Genomic DNA, 17,793 nt, shown 5'->3' on the forward strand with positions numbered 1-17,793 from the left:
ATGTACGAGCATGTAAGGGGAATTCTAAAGCATAACATAAGCTTGAACTTGATAAAAAGGAAACAAAATTACCTCTTCTCAACTAACTCAAGAACAAGATACTCCACTGAAAGATTAGATACTCAACTCAACTCAACTCAACTCAAAGTATGGTACTCATCTCAAGATACTAAAGAAATAAGCAACAATAAAAGATGCAATATATATGGAAAGTTGTAAAACTGTAGATAGCAACTCAATGTATTGAAAAATACAATAATACTCAGTGTGTATATAAAAATACATTATAACTTTATGGGAGTTTCTCTAACCGACAACTATCACTATGAGCTATGTGATGATACATCGTCTACCCCACGCTGCCAGAACTGTCCTACAACTTTCTGGGATATAGAACGCCTCAACTAAGTGGATCCACTAGTCTATGCTAAAAAGCATTAAGGAATCATCTAAAGAGTATGACACTTTCTACCCACATTGGCTATATGGTTTATGGGGTTGTGAGTTGTATAAACTCTCCCCCATATCGGTGGTCAATACTACTCCCAAAATATACTCAGCACATATGTTTAAAAACATAACTCTTTATGTGGTTTGATATTATTACTCAAATCTTTCTCTAAAAAGAGATGTTACTCAAACTGCTCAAAATCTTTTGGAAATCTCAGTTTCCTTCTCCTTTAAATGTGAAAACATTTACTCTTGGGAATACATAGTTCTCATATATCATTTTAAAGAAAAATGAACTCGACTCTACTCCTTCTCAACTTTAAGTGTTCAAGTCTTAAAACAGTTTTAGAAAAATATTGTAAACGACTTCCCAAAATAAAGTTCATGCCGAATTATAGACATGAATGACTCAATTAAAGGTTTTCAATAACCATAACTAGAACTCAATACTCGAGACTCAACAACTCAGAACTCAAGAACTTTAACAATACTACTTATTTCAAGAATACTCAGCTCATAGGGTTCATGCGAAATTATTGCATGAACTACTCAACTCAATGACTCAAAGATACTTCTCATCTCAATACTACTCAACTTATAGGGTTCATGTGGAATTATGGGCATGAACAACTCAACTCATGGAAGTAACGACCCGGAAAACTAGTAGGTGAAACTAGAACCTAACGAGTTTGTTTTTTAGTTTGGTATGGTGTAATGTGTTGTAATGTGTCTTCTCGAGCTTAGGTTGAGGGGTTTAGGGGTTAAACGTCAAGGTACGACTCCCCAAGGACCAACCAAGGGGTCTTTGAGCAGGACCCTAAAGTCTAACCCCAAGAAACCAAAAATCTGCCTAAATGTAGTGACCTACGAATGGCCATCTATGGCCAGTAGATGCACCCATGACATATAGGTGGGGGTATTGGATCAGGCCCCAAAATTACATGTTCCAGCCCCAAACCATGGACCATCAGGACGGGGAGTCACCCCACCTACAGTCTGTAGGTCATGGGGTGTAGGTCATGCCTGTAAAAGTTGTTAAGTCTCGGCCTAATGAGGGGTGGTTTGGTAAATTGCTAATTAGTTGGTTACGGGTTGGGGACAGTTATTATTGAGTTATTAAGGTATTTTAAGGCATTTAAATTTATTAAAACTCCTTTTCGAATTCATTACTTCAAATAAAAAAAAAAAATAGAAACCTCCCACCCTCCTCAAATATTCTCTCTCTAGAAACCATAATTTAAGGTGAAGGATTCAAGCTTTCAAGCTAAAGATCTCACCATTCTCACTCAAGTTTTGTGGAGTTTCATCCCTAAAGATATGGTAATCTTCATCCTTGATTAAGTTTCATTCAAGGAGCACTATAAAAAGTGGATTTCAAGTTTCCAAAATCCCCCAACCCTAGTTTTCAATCTATGCATGGGTTCAATTCCAAAACATTTTCAAAGGTTAATATATGAAGACTTATGATGGTATTGATGAATTAATGGTGAATTAAGATGATTTCTCCTATGAACCCATGTTTTCCCCCAAAATCCTAAGTTGTGATTTGTGATTGGGAATTGATTGATCATGAAAGTATGTTGAATTGTTTATGTTTATATTGAATTAGTTATTGAATCTTGTTAATTCCATTATCTATTCTAGTATCTTAGATTTATGGGTTTATATTGATTCATAGCCTTGGAAGGCAATTCCATGAAGGATCTATGTATGAACATGATGTGAAGTATATGTATGTGATCTCATTGAAAGAATTATGATCATGTCTAGAATGTAATTGTGCTATTACTAAAAACATATTATCAATTAACACTCATGAATGATGATGATAGAATGTTAAGGGTTTCTATAATGTGATGTTATATGTTGAATTGGTAGGCTTAGGCATCCTATTCTTGTATTAATGAAAGTAATGTGGATTGGTGTATCTTGAATTGGTAGGCTTAAGGCATCCTTTTCTTGTATTGATGAATGTGATCTTGAATGAAGGACCTTGAATTGGTATGCTAACTCATTTTCTTCTTGGATGATGAATATGCATTGACCTAATGAATATGAATCGATAGGCCTATGATATTCCTTTCATAAATAACCAAAGAATGTGTTCTAAGGCTATCTCTTGAATCGATAGGCCAATGACATTCCTTTGACAATGAGTCAATGAACTAATGTAATGACGACTCTTGAATCGATAGGCCTATGGAATTCCTTTCCTAATGAGTCAATGTACCATGAATCAATAGGTTTATGGCATACCTTTCATGTGTATAATAATGTAATGAGGAACCATGAAGTTATAGGCTTATGCCATTCATTTCATGAAGATTCTAGAGGTATCCTAATAATAAACCATGAATCGATAGGCTTATGGCATTCCTTTCATGTGTAATGATGTAACTTGGGTCGATAGGCCAATGGCATTCCTCTCAAGTACAATAATGTAATGTGAATGAAATACTGTATGGGAATGGAGGCTAAGCACCGAGTGGATATGGCAAGATGGAAACTCTTCCAATGTTAGGCTAGGGTTCCAATGAACATCTTCCTATCCCATAACTATGTGCCCACATAGGAGTTTAGCTAGTGGATCCACTTAAGCAAAAATGTTACCGGTCCTACCTTAGGCAAGTCGACCATCTCTTTACGGTGTGGGGTTACAGGACACCTGATTCCATGTCAAGTTCACATGGTCTATGTCGGTTAAATGCTTATTCCCATCATCTGAGATGTGCACTATGGTTTCTTAAGAAGTTCTATGAAGTGTGGGTGGTAGTATATGATGTCATCCATGCATTGCACGAGTAGGCTTTGATAGGGCTATAGTGAGTTCTCTAATGTATTAATGACTAATGAATGAGCTCTTAATGAAGCTAATAAAGAATGTTGACATTATATGCTAAGTGTAATATGCATGCTATACTTGGATTGTATTATGAGTTACTTCCTTGTCATGACTTATGAAATGTCTTTGTTCATTATGTATGAGTATTGTCTAAATGAGAAAAGGAAGAATGGTAAGTTAACTTTTGGTGGCCTTAATGTGGTACTTAGTGTGGATAGTGGTATGGGATGTTATTCATACATTGCACAAAGTATAGCTTGGGTTACTTAAGGTGAAGGCTTTAATGTGATGAAATGTCTTAAGTGATGATTATGTTCTAATGTGATGAAATGACTTATGTGTTGGTTATGTTTGTATATTATGCCTCTTATACTTATGTTCATGAAGTTTTCTCAAATTGTCATAAAGCATGACTTTCAAATAAAATGTCTGTTGTAAAAATTATTTTTGCATGGCTATAATACTTAATACATTAAATGTGCTAACCCATATTTCTTCATTATCTACCAAAGTGTAGGGTTTGGAGAATTGATGTCCTATACTTGAACGATAGGTTTCTAAGGAACTTGGAGATGAAGTATTTGTGAGTCCTCATAGTTTCGAGGATGAACCCACTATTTCCCGTTATGTCTTGTATTTTTATGTTTAGAGCTTTGTATGGGATGTGTCCCAAAGTTTTAAGTCTTATGTTCTAGATGGTTTGAGACAAAGTATAGAAAATACTTCTGCTTGCTTTTATGAAAAATGACTTCGATTGTAAAGAAAAGTTTTAAATTCCGCTTTATTTTCCTATTCTCTTATGTTCAAGAATGTTATGAGGCTTGTAAGAGACTTTTTGAAGTCTTGTACATCGTGTCACTTTCGGGGTGTAGGCTCGGGTTGTGAAAAACATGGTATCAGAGCACAAGATTTTGGAATGGTTTTAGGATGTCTCAAACCACGTCTAGTAGAGTCTTGTTCATAGTGTGAAACGCACCACATTTATGAATAGGAGGCTATGGGATGTTAGGAAATTCTCACTTCTTCATTCTTCAAGTCATGCCATAGAGTTTAACTCTATAATTTTTCTCTCATATTCCTTATCCGATGACCTGTAGGATATGACCACTTGAAAGGCTTATGATAGAAGGAGTGAGGGAGAAAGATTGGTTGTGATGCCAGTTATGGCTATGTGACTTGTTAGATTTGAGGTGATAGATTGTGAAGTTGTCTTTAGTGTGAATGGGTTGACTATGGTTATGTTTAGTTGATCTTAGAACCCGACTTAGTCATGATGAGTTTTGAGGTATGTTGAAAGAAATGATGTTTAAAAGATTTTGTATAGGCTTGCTCCTAAGAGGGAGATAATGTGCTTAGATAGCAAAGTCATTGAGTATCCTTGATGTTCATGAGTTAGAGTTGCTTGAAATTCTCACCTTAAGAGGTGTTGTGAATTTGAGAAGTTCAGACCCGGTTTGGTAGACTCATATGAGACCTTGAGTGGTGTTGGTAAGGTTGTTGTGAGCAACAGTTGCTTAATGATGACCTTCCTAGTTTAGAAGTACCGGTTGGGATCTTAGACTGGCAAGTTAAGAAATAGAAGGGTAATGATGTTACTTCCATGAGAATGTTGATAAGTTCCTTATAGTTATGAATGTTGTATTGAGGTCCCTATGTTATTTTCATGGTAACCTTAGTTTGGGTTTGCTCCTAAGGGGGAAATGGTATATTGAATAGTAAGGTTGTTGAGAGTTCTGATATCCTTATCTCTTTCCTTCTATTCCTATTCAAGACTAAGACAAAGAGTTCCTTAGGGCTTGTTTCATGTTTTGGAGTCATGAGTGATTATGAGTTTCCATGAACTCCTTATGTTATGCATGTTCTTGATGGTTATATGTTTAAATGAGGAAATGAGTTTTATGAAATATGTTCCTCATGTTGATGTGCATTTAGTATGAGTTGTCTATATGCTTCATGAGGTGAATTGTTGAACATGCCTAAATGTGCTTTTAAGAGAAATTGCATAATGTGCTTAATGATGTTATGATGAGCATGATTTGAGTAGGAGAAGGTAATACCTCCAATGAAATGAGAAATGTTGAAGTTATGATGCATAATGAGTTTGTAGATGTAGTTCCTACTTTCTTGTGTTGCATTGAGTATGTTTGAAATGGAGTTGATGTTTCCTCCTAGTTTTATGCATTTTTATGATGTTGCATGCATGATGGGATGCTACTCTTGAGTCGTTATACCTTAAAGTGTTTAAAGTGTCATTCGAGGATGAATGTTCCTAAGGGGGAGATAATGTAATGATTCAGAAAACTAGTAGGTTAAACTAGAGCCTAACAAATTTGTTTATAATTTAGTATGGTGTTATGTGTTGTAATGTGTCTTCCCAAGCTTAGGTTGAGGGGTTTAGGGGTTAAACGGCAAGGTACGACTCCCCAAGGACCAACCAAGGGGTCCTTGAGGAGGACCCTAAAGCCTAACCCCCAAGACCCTAAGAAACCAAAAATCTGCCTAAATGTAGTGACCTACGGATGGCCATCTACGGCCAGTAGATGCACCCACGGCCCGTTGGTGGGAGTCGTGGGTCAGGCCCCAAAAATTCATGTTCCAACCCCAAACCACGGACCAGCAGGACGGGGCGTCACCTCCACCTACGGTCCGTAGGTCATGGGGCGTAGGTCATGCCTGTAAAAGCTGTTAAGTATCGACCTAATGAGGGGTGGTTTCGTAAATTGCAAATTAGTTGGTTAGGGGTTGGGGACGGTTATTATTGAGTTATTAAGGTATTTTAAGGCTTTTAAAGTTATTAAAACTTCTTTTCCAATTAATTACTTCAAATCACAAAAATATAGAAACCTCCCACCCTCCTCAAATATTCTATCTCCAGAAACCACCATTGGAGGTGACGGATTCAAGCTTTCAAGATCAAGATCTCACCATTCTCACTCAAGTTTTGTGGAGTTTCATCCTTAAAGGTCTGGTAGTCTTCATCCTTGATTAAGTTGCATTCAAGGAGCCCTATCAAAAGTTAATTTCAAGTTTCAAATATCCCCCAAAAACCCTAGATTTCAATCTATGCATCGGTTCAATTCCAAAAAGGTTTCAAAGGTTCATATATGATGATTTAAGATGGGATTGATGAATTAATGGTTAATTAAGATGATTTCTCCTATGAACCCATGTTTTACCCCAAAATCCTAAGTTGTGATTTGTGATTGGGAATTGATTGATCATGAAAGTATGTTGAATTATTTATGTTTATATTGAATTAGTTATTGAATCTTGTTAATTCCCTTATCTATTCAAGTATCTTAGATTTATGGGTTTATATTGATTTAAAGCCTTGGAAGGCAATGCCATGAAGGATCTATGTATCAACATGATGTGAAGTGTATGTATGTGATCTCAATGAAAGAACTATGATCATGTCTAGAATTTAATTGTGTTATTAATGAAAACATATTCTCAATTAACACTCATGAATGATGATGATAGAATGTGAAGGGTTTCTGTAATGTGATGTTATATCTTGAATTGGTAGGCTTAGACATCCTATTCTTGTATAAATGAAAGTAATGTGGATTGATGTATCTTGAATTGGTAGTCTTACGACATCATTTTCTTGTATTGATGAATGTGATCTTGAATGAAGGACCTTGAATTGGTACACTAAGTCATCCTCTTCTATATGATGAATGTGCATTGACCTAATAGATATAAATCGATAGGCCTATGGCATTCCTTTCATAAATGACCAAATAATGTGTTCTAAGGCTATATCTTGAATCGATAGGCCAATGGCATTCCTTTGACAATGAGCCAATGAACTAATGTAATGATGACTCTTGAATCGATAGGCCTATGGCATTCCTTTCCTAATGAGTCAATGTACCATGAATCGATAGGCTTATGGCATACCTTTCATATGTATAATAATGTAATGAGGAACCATGAATCGATAGGCTTATGGCATTCCTTTCATGAAGACTCTAGAGGTATCCTAATATTGAACCATGAATCGATAGGCTTATGGCATTCCTTTCATGTGTAATGATGTAACTTGGGTCGATAAGCCAATGGCATTCCTCTCAAGTACATTAATGTAATGTGAATGAAATACTCTATGGGAATGGAGGCTAAGCATCGCGTGTATATGGTACGATGGAAACTCTCCCAATGTTAGGCTAGGGTTCCAATGAACATCTTCCTATCCCACAACTATGTGGCCACATAGGAGATTAGCTTGTGCATCCACTTAAGCTAAAATGTTACCAGTCCTACCTTAGGCAAGTAGACCACCTCTTTACGGTGTGGGGTTACATGACACCAGATTCCATGTCAAGCTCACATGGTTTATGTCGGTTCAACGCTTATTCCCATCGTGTGAGATGTGCACTATGGTTTCTTGAGAAGTTCTATGAAGTGTGGGTAGTAGTATGGGATGCCATCCATGCATTGCACGAGTAGGCTTTGATAGGGCTATAGTGAGTTCTCTAATGCCTTAATGATTAATGAATGAAAGTGCTCTTAATGAAGCTAATGAAGAATGTTGACATTATATTGTTAGTGTAATGATGAATTCTATACTTGGATTGTATTATGAGTTACTTCCTTGTCATGACTTATGAAATGTCTATGTTCCTTATGTATGAGTATTGTCTAAATGATGGAAAGCAAGAATGGTAAGTTCACTTTTGGTGGCGTTAATGTGGTACTTAGTGTGGATGGTGGTATATGATGATATTCATACATTGCACAAAGTATAGCTTGGGGTTACTTAAGGTGAAGGCTTTAATGTGATGAAATGTCTTATATGATGATTAATTTCTAATGTGATGAAATGACTTGTATTTGTTATGTTTGTATATTATGCCTCTTATACTTATGTTCATGAAGTTTTCTCAAATTGGCATAAAGCATGACTTTTAAATAAAATGTCCATTTTAAGCATGATTTTTGCATGGATATCATACTTAGTACATTAAATGTGCTAACCCATATTTATTCATTTTTTACCTAAGTGTAGAGTTTGGAGATTTGATGTCCTATACTTGAAGGATAGGTTTCTAAGGAGCTTGGAGATGAAGATTTGGTGAGTCCTCATAGGTTCGAGGACGAACCCACTATTTTCCTCTATGTCTTGTATTTTTATGTTTAGAGCTTTGTATGGGCTGTGTCCCAAAGTTTTAATTCTTACGTTCTAGATGGTTTGAGACAAAGTATAGAAAAGACTTCCGCTTGCTTTTATGAAAAATGACTTCGATTGTAAAGAAATGTTTTAAATTCTGTTCTATTTTCCTATGCGCTTATGTTCAAGAATGTTATGAAGCTTGTATGAGATTTTTCGGAGTCTTGTACGCCGTATCACTTCTGGGTTGTAGGCTCGGATCGTGACAATGGACATCATGGGTAATATGTAATAGTCCCATGATTATGAATATAATCTCGAAAGGGTTAGGAACTCGATACTCAAGAATTAGAATTTGAAGATACTACTCCTCTCAAAGATGCTCAGTTTATGGAGTTCGTGCGGAATTTATGAGCATGAATGACTTTTAATCAAGGGTCTAAAGAATATTATGGAACTCATGTATACGACTCTTCTCATTCTCATAGTTACTTCCCCAAAACTTAGCTCAAATCAATAGTTGATCTCAAAGAATTCACAATTGAACTCAAAGACTTTCTAGAACTCTACTCTTAACTCTTTCTTGAATTTGGATTATGAATTCAAGAATTATGGTTCATGATATGAAGGATCTTGGTGATAGTAAAGTAGACTCATGAATACATTATCCTCATTCTTATGCTCACTTGCTCGAGTCTTGAAAAAAGTTAATGGAATTTGTAGAAGACTCCTCAAAAGATTCAAAGGGACTTTCTTAAAAGACTCGAAAGAACTCTCAAGACTTGACTCTTAACTCTACCTTGAATTTGAATTATCAATTCAAGGTTATGATATATGATAGGAAAGGTATCATGATGATTAGTAGTGCTTTTAGATAGTTAAACCTGAGAAACGATCAAGAAATCACTGTCTAGAAGCAAGTACGCGACGCAGAGATGCATTTAAATATTTGGTCGCAAAATAAATTTTGAGGCTGAGGGGTCCACGACTTCTCCGCAGTGTGGAGAAATATTCTGGGCATAGGGAGGGCAGGTCCGTGACATGAAGCAAGGTGCCAGATTCACCCTACTTTTTCCTTCTTCATTTTCTAACCCCAATTCACCTAGATTCAAATTTTTTTCTCAATTTCTCTTTAGATTCAGATACCCAACCTATGTACACAACAATCTACTCATAAACGACTCTACAATCGACACGATTTCCTCAAGAACTCAACAATCCCATCCCAACTCAAGAACGAAAGCCAATTTCAAGAATACAATTCAAGATCGTCAAACTTTCAGCTTTCTAGAATGAATTTCACTGAAATAAACATGATTGGTGCGTGGATGAACAAACCCAACACTATGGAAGGATCCATACCTAAAAGAGCCATCTTCTTGAAGTTCAGGAAAATCTTGGAAGAAGAGCCCTAGCCTTGGCGTTTCTTGAATTTCTTGAGCGTAGAATCTTTAGAGTGGATGAGAGGGTTTGATTTATGAAAACTGATTTTTCTACACGTTTAGGGAAATTTAGATGACCTCCTCAGGGTTTTTAGGACTAAAATACTCTTAAATAAATAAAATAAGTTGGGAGTAAGAATACTTTTTCACCAGGCAGTGAGGTCCTTATTGGCTCCGTACCGTAGAGCCATCGCGGAGGTGCTGCCAGGTTTGGGCGTCGTTAGTAAACCAGTCATAACTTTTTACTCAGAGCTCGAAATTTAGCAAACTCAGTGGCATTGGAAAGATAATTCAAAGACCTTTCATTTTCCATCTGATGGCACACTTAACACATCCTGTACTAATAGTTATGATCGTTTGAAGTTGACCCAAATCATAGAAGAACTTAGGAATGACTTCAATGAATTCTCTCTAGTTCTTTTTGGAACACAAGGTGCTACATCTAGTGACCTTAACACTTAGGAACAATTTAAATTCCTTGGTAAAAACTTACTCACTACGAAGGATGGTTGAAGTCTTGGCTAAAAAAAATAATTTGGGGTGTTACAGTCATGGCTGTCAAAATCATTTGATATGAAAGATATAGGTAAAGAAGACTATATATTAGGTGTTAAAATCCAAAGAGAACGTTCTAATAATATTTTGAGTTTATCTGAAAAAACCTAATAAAGAAAATATTGGAATACTTTCGAATGAATAGTTACAAATTCATGGATACTTCTGTAGCAATGGGTGAAACTTTAAGCCTTGAAATGTGTCCAAAGGCTGATAAACAAAAGGAAGACATGTCCCAAGTTTCATATTCTAGATTTATCGCGAGTTTGATGTATGCTATGATGTCTACTCACCCAGACATTCGCTATGCCATAAGTCTAGTTAGCAAGTATCAATCAAAGCCTAAGAGAGATCATTGGAAAGTAACAAAGAGAATATTATGATATCTAAAGGAAACTGCATATCATTCACTATGTTATAGTGGATCTAATTTATTCATAAAAGGTTATACAGAAGCTGATTGATTGGACTGGTGACCGGTGTGATAGAAAATCAATCTCTGGTTATGCTTTCTTACATAATAGTGGTGCTATTACATGAAAAAGTAAGAAAAAAACTTGCACAACTCTTTAAACCATGGAATCTGAATTTGTGGCGTGTGCATCTCTAGTACAAGAAGTTGTTTTGTTATGAGTTAAGTTACTTTTTGGTTCTTTTATTTATGAGTATGTCTTCCCTTAAGTATTGAGCCAGGCCAAAGGTTCGCTTTGGAACCAACAATGGTTCTCGAGTGCCGATTGCATCAGGGTGTAGATTCGGGGGGTGACAAACTTGGTATCAGAGCACAGAGTTCAAAAGTCCTAGGGTGTCTATGAAGCTGTGTCTGTAGAGTCTTAGTTATCGGTGTGAATCGCACCACATCTATAATTAGGAGGCTGCGACATTTAGGAACTTTCTCACTTCTTTCATACTCTTTTCATGCAATAGAGTTCAACTCTATAAAAGGTTTTTTCTAATTTGTACTTGCGCGTATCTTTTCAGATCATGCCTCCACAAAGAGCTATATGAGGTCGTCCTGCTAGGAGGAATGTTGATCCTCAGGATCAAGGGGTCCCCAATGCAATAGAAGCGCAACCCCAATAAGAGGTCACTAATTCTAAGTTCCAGGATGCTATACAGATATTGAGTCAAGTTGAAAGAGGGAATCGACAGGATGTGGCTGATACATCTAGGATCCGTGAGTTCTTGAGGATGGCCTTCCAGATTTCACCAATTCAAGTGTCATTGAGGATCCGAAAAACTTTGTGGAAGAGTTGCAAAAAATGTTTGAGGTGATGTATGTTGCAGATGCTAAACGTGTGGAACTAGCTTTATACCAACTGAAGGGTGTTGCTAGAGTTTGGTATGACAAATAGAAGAAGACTAGAGCTGAGGGTGCACCAATTGTGAGCTGGGTTGTGTTCGAAGAGGCCTTCTTGGGGCATTTCTTTCATCGTGAGCTGAGGGAGGCGAAGGCAAGAGAATTCCTTCACTTGAAGATGGAATCCATAAGTGTGCATGCGTATAGCCTCAAGTTCACTCAGTTGTCCCATTATGCTCCGAAGATGGTTTGCTGATATGAGGAGCAGGATGAGCTTGTTTGTGTTTAGGTTGTCTCGTCTATCGAGCAAAGAGGGTAAGGTTGTGATGTTGATAGGGGACATGGACATAACAAGGTTGATGATCCATATGCAACAGGTTGAGGAAGATAAGCCGAGAGATAGAGAAGTGTTCTGAAACAAGAAGGCTAAGACAACATGAAATGAGTCCGGGCAGCAGAAGAGCAATGCGAACCGGTGATCTTTCCAACGAGAGCCAACTGGACCTGCTCCATCATCTACTACTGCACCTGCACCAAGGAACAGAGGTGAGTTTAAGAATTAGAATTATCATAACTTTAAAGCTAGACCTGCATAATCTCAAGGTAGTGTGGCATAAGGAGGTAATTAGACTTCTTCATGTGCTAAGTTTAGTAGGAACCACCCACGAGCGTGTCATGATGGCTCCACTAGTTGCTTCAAGCGTAGTCAGAATGGTCACTTCATGAAAGAGTGCCCAAAGAACAGTTAGGGTAGTTGTAATGGGGTAATAGAGCCTAATCTTCTTCAGCGGCTCCACCAGATAGAGCTACACCTCGAGGAGATACTTCAGGTACTGGTGGAGGAACAAACCGTTTGTATGCTATTACCAGCTGCCAAGAGCAACAGAATTCACCTGATATTGTCACTCGTATGATCAAACTCTTTACTTTTGATGTTTTTGCATTACTTGATCCAGGTGCGAGTCTATCTTTTGTGACACCATACATTTCTATTAATTTTTCTTCCTGAGATACTTCTTGGGCCCTTCACTATTTCCACACCTATTGGTGAGTCTATCTGACAGAGTTTATCATGATTGTACCATTTATGTCAATCACAAGAACACCATGGCTGACTTAGTCGAGTTAGATATGGTAGATTTTTATGTTTTTCTAGGTACGGACTGGCTTCATATTTGTTATGCCTTAGTAGATTGTGGAACTCAAGTAGTTAAATTCCAATTTCCTAATTAGCCAGTTATTGAGTGGAGGAGTAGTTCAACAGTGCCTAAGGGCCGTTTTATGTTGTACCTTAAGGCCAGAAAGTTAGTTTCCAAGGGGTGCATCTATCACTTAGTCTGAGTTAATGACTCTAGGGTTGAGACACCACCTATTCAGTCAGTTCTTGTTGTGAGTGAGTTTCAAGAGGTGTTTCCAGATGATCTTCCTGGAGTCCCTTTTTAGAGAGAAATAGACTTGGTATAGATATTCTTGTGGATACTCAACATATTTCTATTCTGTCATATAAAATTGCTTTCGTTGAGTTAAAAGAGTTAAAAGAGTAGTTGAAAGACCTTCTTGATAAAAGTCTCATTCGACCAAGTGTCTCACCATGGGGCGCTACGGTCTTATTTGTGATGAAGAAAGATGGTTATCTTAGGATGTGTATTAACTACTGCCAATTGAACAAGGTTACTATATAGAATAAAAATGCCCTTCCAAGAATTGATGATCTTTTCGATCAACTTTAGGGTGCCACTTTCTTTTCTAAGATAGAACTCAGATCGGGCTATCATCAGTTGAGAGTAAGAGAAAATGACATTCCAAAGACAGCATTCAAGACCCGCTATGGTCATTATGAGTTTCTAGTCATGTCTTTGGATTTGACTAATGCTCCTACAATGTTCATGGATCTTATGAATAGAGTATTTAAGCCTTATCTAGATATGTTCGTTATCATATTTATTGATGATATTCTATTTATTCGAGGACTACTGATGTAACACCCGGAAAACTAGTAGGTGAAGTTAGAGCCTTACGTGAGAGTTTTAGAGGTTGATGTGTGGGTTAATTTATAAAATGGCCTCCCGTACCTAGGACGAGGTGTTTAGGGGTTAAACATCAAGGCACAACCCCTCAAGGACCCTCCAAGGACCAATCAAGGGTCCTTGAGGAGGACCCTAAAGCCTAACCCCAAAACTGCCCAAGCTTCCCAAAATTGGTGACCAACGGATAGGACCTACTGGGCGTAGGTCTACCCACGCCCCATAGGGCATAGTCGTGGTTCAATAGCCAAGTTGAGGATCTGCAGACCCCAACCCACGAGTGATCAGTACGGTCTGTGGGTCCATCCACGCCCCGTGGGTGGGGGTCGTGGATGGGGCCTGCAATGCTGCCTCAAAGTCGGCCAAGGTAAGTTGGTTTTAGGTAATTCCTAATTTAATTATTATAATGTGGAATCATTTTAATAGACTTATATAAGTACTTTTAAACCATTAACTAACCAATATACTTCATAAATCACAAGACCCAAAACATAACCAACCTTCCCCCAAATATTTCTCTCACTAAAACCTCAATTGGAGAAGAAGAAGAAATTGAAGTCTAGGGCTCAAGAACTCATCTTTCCTACCCAAATTCATGAGTAATATTCATCGAAGGTATGGTAGTTTTGATTCATCGTTAGCTTTTCATCCATGAAGTCCTCAAACTCTCAATTTCAAAGTAGAAAAGTTTCCAAAAACCTGGGGTTTTCACTCGAAGTCATGAATCCTTCCTAAAAACGTTTTCAATGATTTAATTATCTTATATTATTGTGTAATTGTGGTTTTATGATAAAATCTTCCATGAATTACCCTAATTTCCCAAAATCTTCTTAAAGTGTGGGTGTTGATTGGTATTAGTAGAATGTTATAGAATCATGAATATAATGAATTGGTTACTTGAATTATGGATTAATTGAGAAATTTCTATAGTTTTGATGTTGGATTTTCTATAAGAACCCATGAACCCCCATGTCCCGAATTTGTGGCTATGGGATGTGGGTGAATTGTGGTGAGATGAATATTATGAGATTATCTTGTAGTAGTTTAGTTATTGAATCTTGTCACCGTCTATATCTATGTAGTAATTCTAGATTGATTGGTTGAATGTGATCTATAGCTCTTGAATGGCAAAACATGAGAATTAGCTATGTGTATGAGACTTGTGTGCATTCAATTAGATTGCTTTGAGAGTAAAGTGAATACATTATAATCTAATTGTTGTGTTGATTGGATGATTATCCTCATTTGCACACCTAGGTATGAATATCATACAATGTGAAATGTTTGTCACATATAGTGATTCTAAGGGTTGAAGACTAGTCTCCCCTAATGAATCTAGGAGCTTTAGTATGAGTTTGTTGGATTGAGTGTCAAGAAATTTTTCCATTATTATCAATTTAAGTCAGGACTTAATATAAACTTAATGGGAATTATGCTTAGCATCGAGTGGATATTGATATGAGATGGAAGCCCTCACGATAGTAGAGGTCGGGCTTCTAGGAACAATCTCCTGGGATGGAAACCCTTACATTAATAGAGGTCGGGTTCTCTAGTAGTAATCTCCTTATCCCATAACTACGTACTCGCATAGGTTATTTAGCCATTGGATTCATTTCCAAGCCAATACATTTATGTTCTACCTTAGGCAAGTAGGACACCCTTTTTCGGTGTGGGGGAGACACTGAATTCCATGAATAAGCTCTCATGTTCTATGTCGGTTATAGGTAATTCCCACAAGGTAAAATTTAGGATGAACTATGGCTATTCAAGAAGTACTACTTAGTGTGGGTGGGGGTATGGGACTTCATCCATGCATTGCACAAGTAGGCTTTGAGAGTAGTTGTGGTAGATTCCCCTTATGTCATGATTATTCATGTAGTGAACGTGCTTGTAACTAGATGGAAATTTCATAAGATAGTAAGGCTGCTTGTAATGTTGTATGCTAATTTGCATTGTTTCCATGGGTTGCTTTCCTTGATATAGTTGATTAAAACTGAATGTTTCCTTGTCTATGAGAAATAGGGTAAGGATGGGATTAAAAGATGGTAAAACATGAATGAGGATCTAAAGTGACTTGCTTAGTATGGGTGGGACTATGGGATCTTACATATGCATTGCACAAGCTTGCCTTGAGGTGACTCATGAAGTGTTTCTCCCATATCATACTAAAACTAGATTGTATTCACTATGTATATGTTCCAAATGGTATTTCTTATACTCACTAGTTGTGATTGTTATCTACCATGCTATAGTCTATGTCGTATCATGATGTCTTTTATGTTTATGACTTGTGTTTTCACACTAACTTTTAAATGATGCTTTAAACTAGCAAAGTGCATGCATTCAACTAAAATGTCCCTTTTAGCATTTTTTTTCAATGGTTTTCATGCATTGCTATCATACTTAGTGCATTTTTGTACTAATCCATATTTCTTCAACATTTTTCACAAAGTGTAGGGTTTGGCGATATCGACTTCCATCTTCGTGTCTAGGATCATAGTGGATCAAGAAAAAGAAGCTTGGTGAGTCCTCATAGTATTCGAGGGCTTGACCATTATGTCCTTTGAGTCTTTTCTTGTGTTTTAGACTTTTGTAAGGGTTGTGTCCCTAAGATAGTATTCAAGTGTTATAGATGGGTTGAGACATAGTGTTGTAGACTCCTACTTGTTTTTATAGAAGACTTCGATTGTAAAGAAAAGTTTTAAATTTTTGCACTATTTCATATGTTCTTATGTTATGATATGCTACAAGGCTTGTATGAGGCTTTTCGGAGTCTTGTATGTCGTGTTACGTCTGGGGTGTAGGCTCGGGTCATAATAGAGAAAGATCATTCTAGTCATCTTAGAGTAGTTCTTCAAACTCTCAGAGATAGAGAGTTGTATGCCAAATTTTTCAAGTGTGATTTTTGGCTTGAGTTTGTGGCATTTTTAGGCCATATTGTTTCTGGTGATGGGATTCGAGTTGACACTCAAAAGTAATTGAGGCAGTGCAGAACTGGCCTAGACCCATATATCCTACTGATATTAGGAGTTTCTTGGGTTTGGCTAGTTATTATAAAAGGATTGTCGAGGGGTTCTCATCTATTTCGTCCCCTTTGACAAAGTTAACTCATAAGACAACAGTTTCAATGGTTTGAAGCTTGTGAGAAAAGCTTTCAGGAATTGTAAACATGGTTGACTATTGCCCCAGTGTTGACCTTACTGGAGGGTACACAAGGCTTTTTTGTGTATTGTGATGCGTCTAGAGTTGGACTGATTTGTGTGTTAGTGGAGAATGACAAGTTTATAGCTTATGCCTCCTCACAACTTAAGATTCATGAGAGGAATTACCCAACCCATGATCTAGTGTTAGTTGTTGTAGTGTTTGTTTTGAAAATATGGCGTCACTATCTCTATGGTGTTCATGTCGATGTGTTCACCGATTACAAGAGTCTTTAGTAGGTATTTAGTCAAAAAGAACTTAAGATGAGATAAATGAGGTGGTTGGAGTTACTCAAGGATTATGACATAAGTATTCCCTATCACCCCAGTAAGGTTAATGTTGTTGCTGATGCCTTGAGTAGGTTATCTATGGGAAGTACTTCCCATGTTGAGGAAGGCAAGAAAGAGTTAGTAAAATATGTGCATAGACTTGCACGATGGGGTGTCCAGTTAATATATTCTAATGAAGGAGGAGTAGTAGTGATGAACGAAGCTGAATCATCACTTGTGTCCGAAGTGAAAGAGAAACAAGACCAAGACCCTATTTTGCTCGAATTGAAGGAAAATTTTCATAAGCAGAAAGTGATGGTTTTTAAATAAAGGGGAGATAGTGAATTGAGTTATCAACGTTGGTTGTGAGTACCAAAAGTGGATGAACTTCAAGAGAGGATCATGGAGAAAACTCATAGCTCTAGATACTCTATCCATTCGGATTCCACAAAGATGTATCATGACTTGAGAGATGTTTATTGGTGGGGTAGTATGAAGAGGTGTATCGCAGAGTTCATTGCTAAGTGCCCGAATTGCCAAGAAGTCAAGGTAGAGCACCAGAGGCCCGATGGTATGGCTCAAAACATAGATCTT

General features: G+C 37.2%; 1 protein-coding gene across 1 annotated transcript in view; it reads right to left on the reverse strand.

The window, feature by feature from the left end:
• Positions 1 to 14,869, reverse strand: part of LOC125837375 (probable protein phosphatase 2C 10) — a 1,808,044-nt gene extending 1,793,175 nt beyond the window's left edge. Inside the window, exon 1 of the mRNA XM_049516511.1 lies at positions 14,864 to 14,869. The gene's annotated coding sequence lies outside the window, so the exon portion shown is untranslated. The remainder of the gene's footprint in view (positions 1 to 14,863) is intronic.
• Between the last annotated feature and the right edge of the window lie 2,924 nt (positions 14,870 to 17,793).

Source organism: Solanum verrucosum, unplaced genomic scaffold (assembly GCF_900185275.1).
Source record: "Solanum verrucosum unplaced genomic scaffold, falcon-dt-bn FXZP01000147.1, whole genome shotgun sequence".
NCBI classification, from domain to species: domain Eukaryota; kingdom Viridiplantae; phylum Streptophyta; class Magnoliopsida; order Solanales; family Solanaceae; genus Solanum; species Solanum verrucosum.